This window comes from Coffea eugenioides, chromosome 1, assembly GCF_003713205.1.
Source record: "Coffea eugenioides isolate CCC68of chromosome 1, Ceug_1.0, whole genome shotgun sequence".
NCBI classification, from domain to species: domain Eukaryota; kingdom Viridiplantae; phylum Streptophyta; class Magnoliopsida; order Gentianales; family Rubiaceae; genus Coffea; species Coffea eugenioides.
The window spans coordinates 47,224,886-47,236,155 of NC_040035.1; the positions used below are offsets into that span (position 1 = coordinate 47,224,886).

At 34.4% G+C, this 11,270-nt stretch overlaps 1 pseudogene; it reads left to right on the forward strand.

Annotated features, from left to right (window-relative positions):
* The first annotated feature begins 1,145 nt into the window (after positions 1-1,145).
* Positions 1,146-9,258, forward strand: LOC113773857 (annotated as a pseudogene).
* The last annotated feature ends 2,012 nt before the right edge of the window (positions 9,259-11,270 follow it).

The window sequence follows — 11,270 nt, forward strand, 5'->3', positions numbered from 1 at the left end:
TGTTAAGAACCAAGCTGCTAAGAAGAGTGGTGGTCCACATGTTGTTCGGGCCAGGGGCGGCGAAGAAAGTGAACAGAATGAGAATGAGAGAGAAAAAGAAAAAGGGAGTGGGAATGAGAGTGAGAGTGAGAGTGAGAATGGTGGTAGCACTAGTGGGAATGGGACCTGGAATGATAGTTTGTTTGGCTCGGATCTCTGGTAAAGGAAAGAGGAACGAGGATGCATCTTTAATATTTCAGATTGTGTTATTTTTGTTAAAGTTCCCTAAAACCTGGCAAGTACTTTAATTCCCCTACGTTGAAATTTCTGTGTTAGCATGCGACTAGCTTGTTCGGACAGCTCATGGTATCCAACTCGTTAATGTCTCTCTATACCCTGCAGTTTGCGTTACTGAAGTTAATATATTTTTATTCACCTCGTTACAAGTCTTAAGTTCATTTTTGTAGAACTTGTTGGTATTTGTCTTTGCCTTTTCGGACAGCTTATGGGTTCCAATCTGTTATAGCATGGAATCTAAACAGACAATTCGAGCATCCATCACATCTGTTGGTTGGACCGGCTGCCTTGTATTGCTACCAGGAAATATTTGGGCTATGGCCCTAGAAGCTGATTCTTTTATGACTACAATAGCCATTACTGCTTGCAAAAAAGAATGAACTTTCAGCTATGGTGCTCATTAATTAACATTCTCTGATTTCGGGGAACAAGGAAGCGTTGTAAAAAGATCAGCACTATTATCTTGTGAGTTGCAAACCATGCCAAGATTTTGCAGTGTGTCTCTGCGGAGGAGAATCAATGTTGAAAATTATTTGACCGTTTAAACTCTTGCAGCGAAATAAGTGTGGTCCATTTGTCGCGGCTAATTACTCAGAATATTGTCAAAAAAAAAAAGAAAAATTGGACATCTATGATTTATGACTCTGACAATGGTGTGGTCTTGAACTATTGCTGCCCAAAAGTCAATTTTTTTTTCTAAAAAAAGCACTGACAGCCCGGAAGCAGTTGCAAAAAGTCAAAAGAAAAGGGCTGGTCTAGTTACACAAGTCGATGAAAAAAAAGAATATGAAGCAAAAAACTCAGGTAGCAGTGAAGAGAAGATGGAACTCAGATAGAACTAGAAGATAGCAATGAAGGGGTACTAGAAGATGGAACTCACAAGTCAAGGGGTACTAGAAGATGGAACTCAGATAGCAGTGAAGAGAATGGAAGCAGGGACAATTACCAGCAAGGCTTTGAAGGAATTCCAGGCAGAAATGAAGTTCTCTCCAAGGTCCGGCATCGTCATCTGGTTTCCCTTCTCGGTTACTCTATGGAAGGAAATGAGAGGCTACTTGTTTATGAATATATGAATCAAGGGGCTCTAAGTAGACATCTCTTTCGGTGGAAGAACCTGAACCTAGAACCTTTATCATGGACAAGAAGGTTATCTATTACTTTAGACGTTGCAAGAGGTGTGGAATATCTACATAGTTTGGCTCACAGAAGCTTGGCCAATTGCTTAGAATATATGTAAAAAAAAAAAAAATATCGCACAAATGTATTTCTAACACACACCATTTCTCATTCTATACCTGCCGTGCTGACTGGGCACGACCGCAGAACGAATTGTCAGAAACTCTGCAAAAATGTCAGTGGATCAGCGGCCCACAATTTTTTTTTAATTAGCCTGTCCCCAGCCGTGCTGACTGGGCACGGCTGGGGACAAGCGGCAAAAAAAAAAAGGGCCAACAAATGGGATGTATTTGGGGACATGAATTTTGTAGCAAAAGTGAACGAAAGGCCATACAAATGTCCCCAGCCGTGCTGACTGGGCACGGCTGGGGACAAGCGGCAAAAAAAAAAAGGGCCAACAAATGGGATGTATTTGGGGACATGAATTTTGTAGCAAAAGTGAACGAAAGGCCATACAAATTCACTGCACTAGCTGCCCTCTTTCTTTCTTTCACTCTTTTCTTTGCTCTTTATTTCTTGGAAGAGATATCTAAACGATTTTATTACACTAATCCTAATCAAAGATTTTGGTTTTATAACTTAATGATTTTGCTGTGGAGTCTAATAACATTTAAGTTAGGAAGATCAAAATTTCAAAGTGGAAATGGAAGATTATTATATTTTTCAAACTGCAAATTAGTATAATTCTATGTACAATGAAAATTCAATGCTTGCTCAAATTTTTTGACGAACAACATGTGTAAGCTAATATATGAATAGTTATATGTAAATTAAATGCAGTTTATACGCGACAAAATTCATGAATAAGAATCCATATATGTAAAATTAATATACATTTTTAAAATTTTTGCTAGTAATTAGATACATTTGTGACTAACTGGTATTCAAAGCTAAATTTTAATCACTGATTTTGTCATTTATCGAATACATCAAGTACATGTTTGACATTCATAAACGTACAAAAATATCTAAAGAATAAAATCGTTAAAATGGATTTTAGTTTAATTCCTTTTAAGATGACGTTGACAATTTTTTTTGACAAATGACACTTGTAAATTAGTATACGTTCATTTATATTCTAATTCAATACGCGGTACATACGATAAAATTTATGAATATGTAAGTGTCAATATATTCGAACTCAAGACAATTGTATAATGTAAATGTTAATATAGGTAATTATACATTTACATACATTTCAGTGATTAAAATTTAGCTTTGAATACCAGTTAGTCACAAATGTATCTAATCACTAGCAAAAATTTTAAAAATGTATATTAATTTTACATATATGGATTCTTATTCATGAATTTTGTCGCGTATAAACTGCATTTAATTTACATATAAATATTCATATATTAGCTTACACATGTTGTTCGTCAAAAAATTTGAGCAAGCATTGAATTTTCATTGTACATAGAATTATACTAATTTGCAGTTTGAAAAATATAATAATCTTCCATTTCCACTTTGAAAATTTGATCTTCCTAACTTAAGTGTTATAAGACTCCATAGCAAAATCTTTAAGTTATAAAACCAAAATCTTTGATTAGGATTAGTGCAATAAAATCGTTTAGATATCTCTTCCAAAAAATAAAGAGCAAAGAAAAGAGTGAAAGAAAGAAAGAGGGCAGCTAGTGCAGTGAATTTGTATGGCCTTTCGTTTCACTTTTGCTACAAAATTCATATCCCCAAATACATCCCATTTACTGGCCACGGCTGGGGACAGGCTAATTAAAAAAAAAATTGTGAGCCGCTGACCCACTGACATTTTTGCAGAGTTTCTGCCAATTCGTTTTGCGGCCGTGCCCAGTCAGCACGGCAGGTCTAGAATGAAAAATGGTGCGTGTCAGAGATATATTTGTGCCTTTTTTTTTTTTTCACATATATTCTAAGCAATTAGCCCAGAAGCTTCATTCATCGAGATCTCAAATCAGCAAATATTCTCTTGGATGATTATTTTAGGGCAAAAGTTGCTGATTTTGGATTGGTGAAGCTGGCTCCTGACAGAGAGATGTTTGTTACAACGAAGCTTGCAGGAACATTTGGATACCTTGCACCCGAGTATGCTGGTAAGGAAGTACAAATGTCTTTTACTTGCATTCCATTTCCTTTTCTCTTTATTCATTTTAAAGTCAACGATCTTAATTTGAGATGCTGCTGGTAATCATATGTAAACGATCAGAGAACTTAAATATGTTAATTTCTTTATGTGGACGTGTATGATAATCATATTCTTTTGTTGTTGCAATCACAGGGAAAATGACAACTAAAGTTGATGTCTTCAGCTTTGGAGTGGTGTTGATGGAACTATTGACAGGTTTAGTAGCACTTGATATTGAAACAAAAAATTTTAGTCAGATTCCAGGCCAGCCTTTTTTTTTGGCTGCCGGGCTGTCTTAGTCACTTTTTTAAAAAAAAAATTTGCTAAAAAAAAAATTTGGCTTTAGCAATAGTTCAAGACCTCACCATTGTTGGAGTCATAGATGTTCGATTTTTTTTTTTTGACAATATTCTGAGTAATTAGTCATTTGTCGCTGCACTATGATGATAGAATTAGGGAAAACCAGTAACCCCTTTTTACCAATGAGAAAAGCTCTTCGGTTGTATTGGCGACGACATTTGGTGTGCATCGATTGAACTCATTATCCCAACATTCTGGACATCTCTGCACAATCATTTGGTTGTATTTAGTCAAATAATTCCTTTTCAATCATGTGAATTGCAAATTACTAGTGCATACCGAGGTTAAACTGGTTTCTCCTTTACTTTATCCTTGAATTTATAGAATACAAACACAAAGTTTGAGTTAACATTACGTACTCAAAGATGAAATTTCAAACCTAATTGGAATAATTACTTGTTTTCTTCATATAAAAGAAACAATTGGAGCTGAAACCACCCAAAGATTGCCTGACTTTGAGCAAGGTAGAAACCTGGAATCGATTAACAGAGATCGAAATCTATTCGTGTCTAAAAGCACGGAGAAACTGCTTCTGCCAATTGCTTAAAACTCCTTCCTCGACTGACTTGACCAATTTGTCCGTTTACAATTTGGCCTGTAGTCCAGTTTTGCCAAGGCTTTTCTCGGCTTGTACACGTTAAACCTCTAGTGAAAAGGTCAAAGCAATTTAAGAGACCCATTAGCCTCTGGAACAAGAAGATGAAAAGGAAGATCTAAGCACCCGTCAGGGATAATTAAACCATATCTTAGTATTTAGTTTACTAATCCTTTTAGTTTCTTGTTTTGTTATCCTGTTTGTTTAGTTTTTTATATTAAATTAGAAAATCTCAAATCAATTTCCAAATAAGTTTGAATTTACAATCATATTTGTTTTAGAAAGTTTTGAAGTCTATAAATACTATCAGTCTAGTAGGTTATTACTTGAACTCTTTGAAGAGTTGAGTTGAATCTTAAGAATAGGTTTGAACGAATACCTCATAGTTGAGATTTGTTATTATCGTAAGCAAAATGTTACGACTTGTTATTTGTTATTATTGATTTTTGAATTAATTAAATTATTGAGAATTTGTTGTGTATTTGTTCTCCTTCTCTTCCCACATATGTTTATATGAGTATAAAATCATTTTTGCTGTGCCAACAAGTGGTATCAGAACTCTAGACTTTGATCCTGGGGCTTGTTCACAAAATTGGGGCTTGGATCTTGTTCGTAAAATTAAAGTATGGATCCGTATTATTTACCACGTTGTCCTAGTTTTTTAATCTTTGATGGTAAAATAATTTTGAAACTTGGAGGTCGATGATGAAGACTTTTTTCAGAGATATTGGAGCTTGAAATATTATCCAAAATAAGTTCACGAAACCTGTAACAAGTATAGAATTATCAAGTGATGCAGTTAAAGAATTAGAGAGAAATCAATAGTCGAATTGCAAGGCATTCTTGTATCTCAATACCCAAGCCTAGTTGCATATAGTAAAAAAATCGATACATGTAAATATGGCAAAGAAAACTTGAAATTTTTTAATAAATTTCTATGGTTATGGTGGAGAAGAAACTTGTGACGAAGAAAAAGAAGAAGAAAAAATAGAATTTGCTGTTGAGACAAAAGAAAGAAGAAAATGTAGAAGTTGCTAGTGCACATAAAGATGAAGAACTTGTGATTCAAGAAAAAATATCACATATGGTTGAGAAAAAAGGTGAAGCCATTGATGAAATTAAAGATGTGCCTGAAGATCGTGGCAACGTAAAAATTGATAATTTTAACAAGATTGATGAATTTTTTGAAGAGAAAAATCAAATAATTGAGTTGGTTGAGAACAATTGTGGGGTGGACACATTAGTTGAAAATTATGGCACTACTAAAGTTGAAGCAATTGTCAATATGAATCAATCAAAATAAGTTCATGATGATATTAAATATTTTTGGTGATGGAAAGTATGGCGTTGTAATTTTGGGAGATTTTGTTAGTGACATGGATAAATTAAATTATGACATATGCGAAGAAGAATGGTTTGACAAGAGTGATCAGGGGAAAAAATTATTCGTAAAGTACAAGTTTCATTCACTACTGCGTGTGAAGATGAAATTGAAGACAAATTATAAATTAGGGTTGAATGTTGTTTATACTACAACTGAATTTTTCATGGAGATTCAGGTTCAAGATGGCATTAGAGGTGATGTAATGAAGAGATTGATTCAAGGGATGCAATGAAGGAAATTAAACCAAATTATTTTAGTATTTAGTTTCCTAATCCTTCTAGTTTCTTGTTTTGGTATCTTGTTTGTTTAGTTTCTATATTAGATTAGGAAATTTCAAATCAATTTTCAAATAAGTTTCAGTTTACAATTGTATTCGTTTTAGGAAATTTTGGAATTTATAAATACTATTAGTCTAGTAGATTATTACTTGAAGAGTTTAGTTGAGTTTTGAGAGTATGTTTGAAGGAAAATTTCATAGTTGAGATTTGTGATTAGCGTAAGCAAAAGGTTATGACTTGTTATTTGTTATTATTGAGTTTTGAATTAATTAAATTATTGAGAATTTATTGTTTTTTGTGCTCTTTCTCTTCCCACATATTTTTATGTGTGCTAAAAATTACTTCAATTATGCGCGTATTTTTTTTGTGCTAACAACCTCTCTACCCTTGAGGAAACTTGCTAATAAGGGCTTGAAGAAGGTAAATGAAAGATATTTGTCAAAATTTGGGCTACATGAGCAACAAAGATGATAACGTGTGGTAGGGAGAAGAAAACTGCATTTTTTTTTTGGGAAAAGTAAAATTACAAATATTAAGATAACTCTTCTACAGCAACAAAAAGAACATTATGGGAAAAGCATCCCTCTAAACAGTATGCGTGTTTACAGATAATGCCATTTTGCAATCGTTAATAGTTAAAAACTTGGAACGATTTGACTAGAGGTGGCAATATGGATAAATGGTTCATAATTGGTTTTGACTTAATGGATGGTGGATGAAATTTATCCAATCCATTTAGATCCATTTAATAAATGGATCTAAATGGATGGATCTAAATGGATTAAATAAAAACCAATTATCCATTTATAATCCATTTAAATATTTTGATTACTTTATTTTTGTATTATCATTTCTTGTAATATGAAAATACTTTTTTATGTACTTGTAAATTTTAGGTGTATTTGGATGAGAAAGAGGACAAAATACGCCATTCTCTCATGGTCGTAAAAGGACTTTGGATAGCAAAAGAACTACAATTAAGCTATCAAACATTAACTGATGCAGAAACTTATCACGCGACTGAAGGTGCTCACGAACACTACAAGGAATTTAAAGAACACTACAAGGAATTAAAGAAAAGAATAAAATTCAAACTGGCATATTTTATGATGTCCAGTCCAGCAGGCACATGTATGCACGGCAGAGAGAGAGAGAGAGAGAGAGAGAGAGGCCACCAAGGCCAAGGGAAGCTGCTGAGGCCTCACCAGGCATTTCCTTTCCGTTTCTTTTATTTGGTTTTTAAATAAATGGATATATGTGGTTTTTGTGGATAATCCATATAAATCCATTTAATTTAATGGTTTTGCTTTGGTCAACCATTTAAAACCAATATTATAAATGGATAATCCAAATCCATTTAATTATGGATTATATGGATGGATAAATGGATCTCAATCCAAATTGCCACCTCTAGATTTGACGACACTGTCAGTGACTGAAAGTCGAAGGTGTTAATTAATTTCAAAATTATTAGTTCCTATAAAGATTGAAAGAAAAAACCAAATTAAAACTTTTTAGCCTCGAAAATCAATCTATAGTAGTGAACAATAAAACTTTATTCTTTAGTTCTCTTCAATAGTTCGCATAAGGTAAGGGAGAATTGTAGTTTTAGTCCTCAATATATTACTCATGCACGGAACTAGTTCTTAATCTATTTTAAAAGTAAATTTGGTCCCTAATCTATTCAATTTTACCTAAAATTGGATAATTGATAGATTCATTCCAATTGAGTAACGGGATGCGAGCGTGCACTCACTGTACCGGAACGTGCAAGTGGTTCCAATTTTGTTGTCCCCTGCACGGGGCAAAAAGCAAATAAGAAAGAAGAATTGGAAGGAGGGTTTATAGACAGGCGGGAGGAATCAGAAAGAAAAGAACCACACACCAAGTGTACCAATATTCGAAGCATCCATTATGAAATCTTTGCTCGACATATAAATTGATGGCTACTGCTGCGAAAACCAGTTGACAACTTAAAGCAAAACTTCGATGATCCGTTGCTAATCAATTTCCAGCTTCACCCGTAGACTCCATACTCATCTTCCCCTCTACTACCGTCGTTCTTTTCACTCTTCTGTGACCCTCCTAAAATGGGCTTCCGAGGTAGAACCCTCCAACTTGACAACGCCCGAACTCACCAGTCGGGTTTGCCGTCTTTTAGTTCTCGAACGCCATTCAGACCTCAAGAACCTTTTTTTCCAATTCTCCCACGAACTCGTCGACGCTGTCCTCCAAAAACTGAAGCTCAACCCCTCCGCCTATCTTCAGTTCTTTAGATTAGCTTCAAACCAGCGAAATTACCGACCCCATTTCAAGGCTTACTGTAAAATCGTTCACATTTTGTCCAAGGCCGATTTTTTGATGAGATGAGGTCGTACTTGGATGAATTAATCGAACTCTCTAGAAATATAAGCTCGGTTTCATTGGTTTATGATGAAGTAGTTCGGATTTATAGAGAATTTAAGTTCTCTCCAACGGTGTTTGATATGATTTTGAAAATTTATGCTACAAAAGGATTGATTTAGAACGCACTGTATGTGTTTGATAATATGCCGAAGCATGGGCGGTTACCGAGCTTACGTTCCTGCAATAGTTTGTTGAGTGGTTTGGTGAAAAATCATGACTTTCAAACTATTTTTTGTGTATATGAGCAGATAGTTAGAATGCGGATTGTCCCGGATGTATATACGTGCAGTATAATGGTAAATGCTTATTGTAAGGATGGCAGGGTTTGCAAAGCGGTCGAGTTTTTGGAGGAAATGGAGAAAAAGATTGGGTTGGAGTTGAATTCAGTGATTTATATAGTTTAATAAATGCGATTGTGGAGGAGGGGGATTTGGAGAAGGTGGAAGGCGTGTTGCGGTTGATGAGTGACCGGGGGATTGTGAAAAATGTGGTGACAAATACATTATTGATTAAGGGTTATTGCAGGCAAGGAAAGGTGGAGGAAGCAGAGAATGTGTTTCGAGTGATGAAGACGGAGGAGGGTGACAAAATGGCTGTAGATGAACAGGCATATGGGGTGTTGATTGATGGCCTCTGTCAAGTAGGGAATTATGCCTTCAATTATCAACTTTTTAAATAGTTTCTTGATTTACAACAATTGGAACCACTTGCATGTTTTGGTACAGTGAGTGCACGCGTCACATTTCATTGCTCAATTGGAAGGAATCTGGCAATTATCCAATTTTATGCAAAATTGGATAGATTAGGGATCAAATTTACTTTTTGAAATAGATTGAGAATCGGTTCCATGCATAGGTAATACATTGAGGACTAAAACTACAATTCTCCCTTCACATAATGCTTTATAGAGATACAGTACAACGATGACGGCCTTGCGAGGGCCAAGATGTGCGTCCAACCAATTATTGGTCCAAACACCAAAGTCGTTTTTCAAATTACAATTGGATTGATCATTTTTTTCAAAAATAAGTTTTTTAAATATAATATTATAGTAATATACAATAAAAAAAACTCAAAAAAATCTCATTTATCAAATATTTCAAAAAAAATGTATAGTAAAATTTTTTTATATACAATATTTTAGTAAAATTTTTTAAAAATATCACAAAAAATAGCTAATCCAAAAAGGAGTTGTGACCAGACAGTTTAAACCAAAAGGGATTAGTGGTCATTTACCCTTATTTACTGGTCAGTTATCCTTGTCAACCAGATAGACTAAGGGTTTGTTTGGATAGTGAAATATTTACTAGTCTGTTTTGCTGGCGAGCTTTTCACTGGAGGTCAGCAAACTGCTCTACCAACTAGGGCTGCAAACGAATCGAGCCGACTCGAGTCAAACTCGAGCTCGAACTCGAGCTCAGAATATTAAGCTCGTTAGACTCGCGAGCTTGAGTATATATATATATATATTTTTTTTATTTTTTTTAATAATAAAATTACGTATATTATATATATTTTTTTTATTTTTTATTTTCATAGTAAAATTACGTATATATCCTTAATATTTTATTATTTATTAAGAAAAAAATATTATTTTATTTATTTTTTAAAAAATAAAATAATTATTTTTTTATTTTTTTCGAGCTCGAGCTCGGCTCGACTTGATTCGAGTCGAGCTCGAGCTTGAAAATTGCCGGCTCGTCGAGCTCGAGCTCGAGCTTGGTAAAATTTAGTTGAGGCTCGGCTCGATTAGCTCAAAGCTCGATTCGACTCGGCTCGTTTGCAGCCCTGCCACCAACTCTACCCACTCCAGACGTCCTTCTCTTTTCCGAGGTCAGCCTAATTGTACTCATCAAAGCGGTTGCTTCTTCGACTTCATTTCTTCCTAATTCATGTGTCAGTGGTTACTTTTTTTCGGTTCCTGTTTCTCCTTTTTTTTCTTGCTATTTGCCTTTCATGTGGTTGCCTGATTGTCGTACACTTTTGTATTCCCATCTACTCTCTCTGTCTCGGTCTCCCTCGAACTTCAAACGACACTCTTCCTCTCTCGCTCTTCCTCTCTCAAACGATGACCAGATATATCATTTCATCTACATGTTTTTCTTTCTTCTTTTCTTTTCTTTGTTAATCAACAAAAAGAAGAAAACAAAGAAGCCATTTTGATTTTTTTTTGTTTAGTTTTTGTTTCTTTCTTTATTTTCTTGAATTTGCAGTTACTCACAGTCACATTTTGCTTCTCATAGATTGAGGACAATGGATTGAAAGTGCACGAGAAGGAGAAAAAGAATCAACTTTCCAGGTTGTGCTAATTTCTTTAATTTATTTTTCAGTCTTTTTCCCAATTTTACTCTACATTGGACCTTCAAATTTTTGTAAGAAAAGTTTCTGATTATTGATCTCTTGTTTAGTACTTTAGTTTTGCTGCTGTTAACGATCTCATTTCTGCTATATATTGTATAGATAGGGATCTTGTTTTTCTTCTAATAGATTGAGGGAAAAATGGAAGACAAGTCGACGGGAAGAAGAAAAAAGATCTAACTTTTCAAGGTTTGAATTTTTTTGTAGTTTATTTTCCAACCATTTTTCTAATTTTACGCTAAATTGGACCTTCAAGTTTCTGCATCCTTCTTCTTCTTTTTTTTTTTTGGCTTTTTTTATTGAAGATTAAAGGTTTTAATTTCTTGTTTAGTT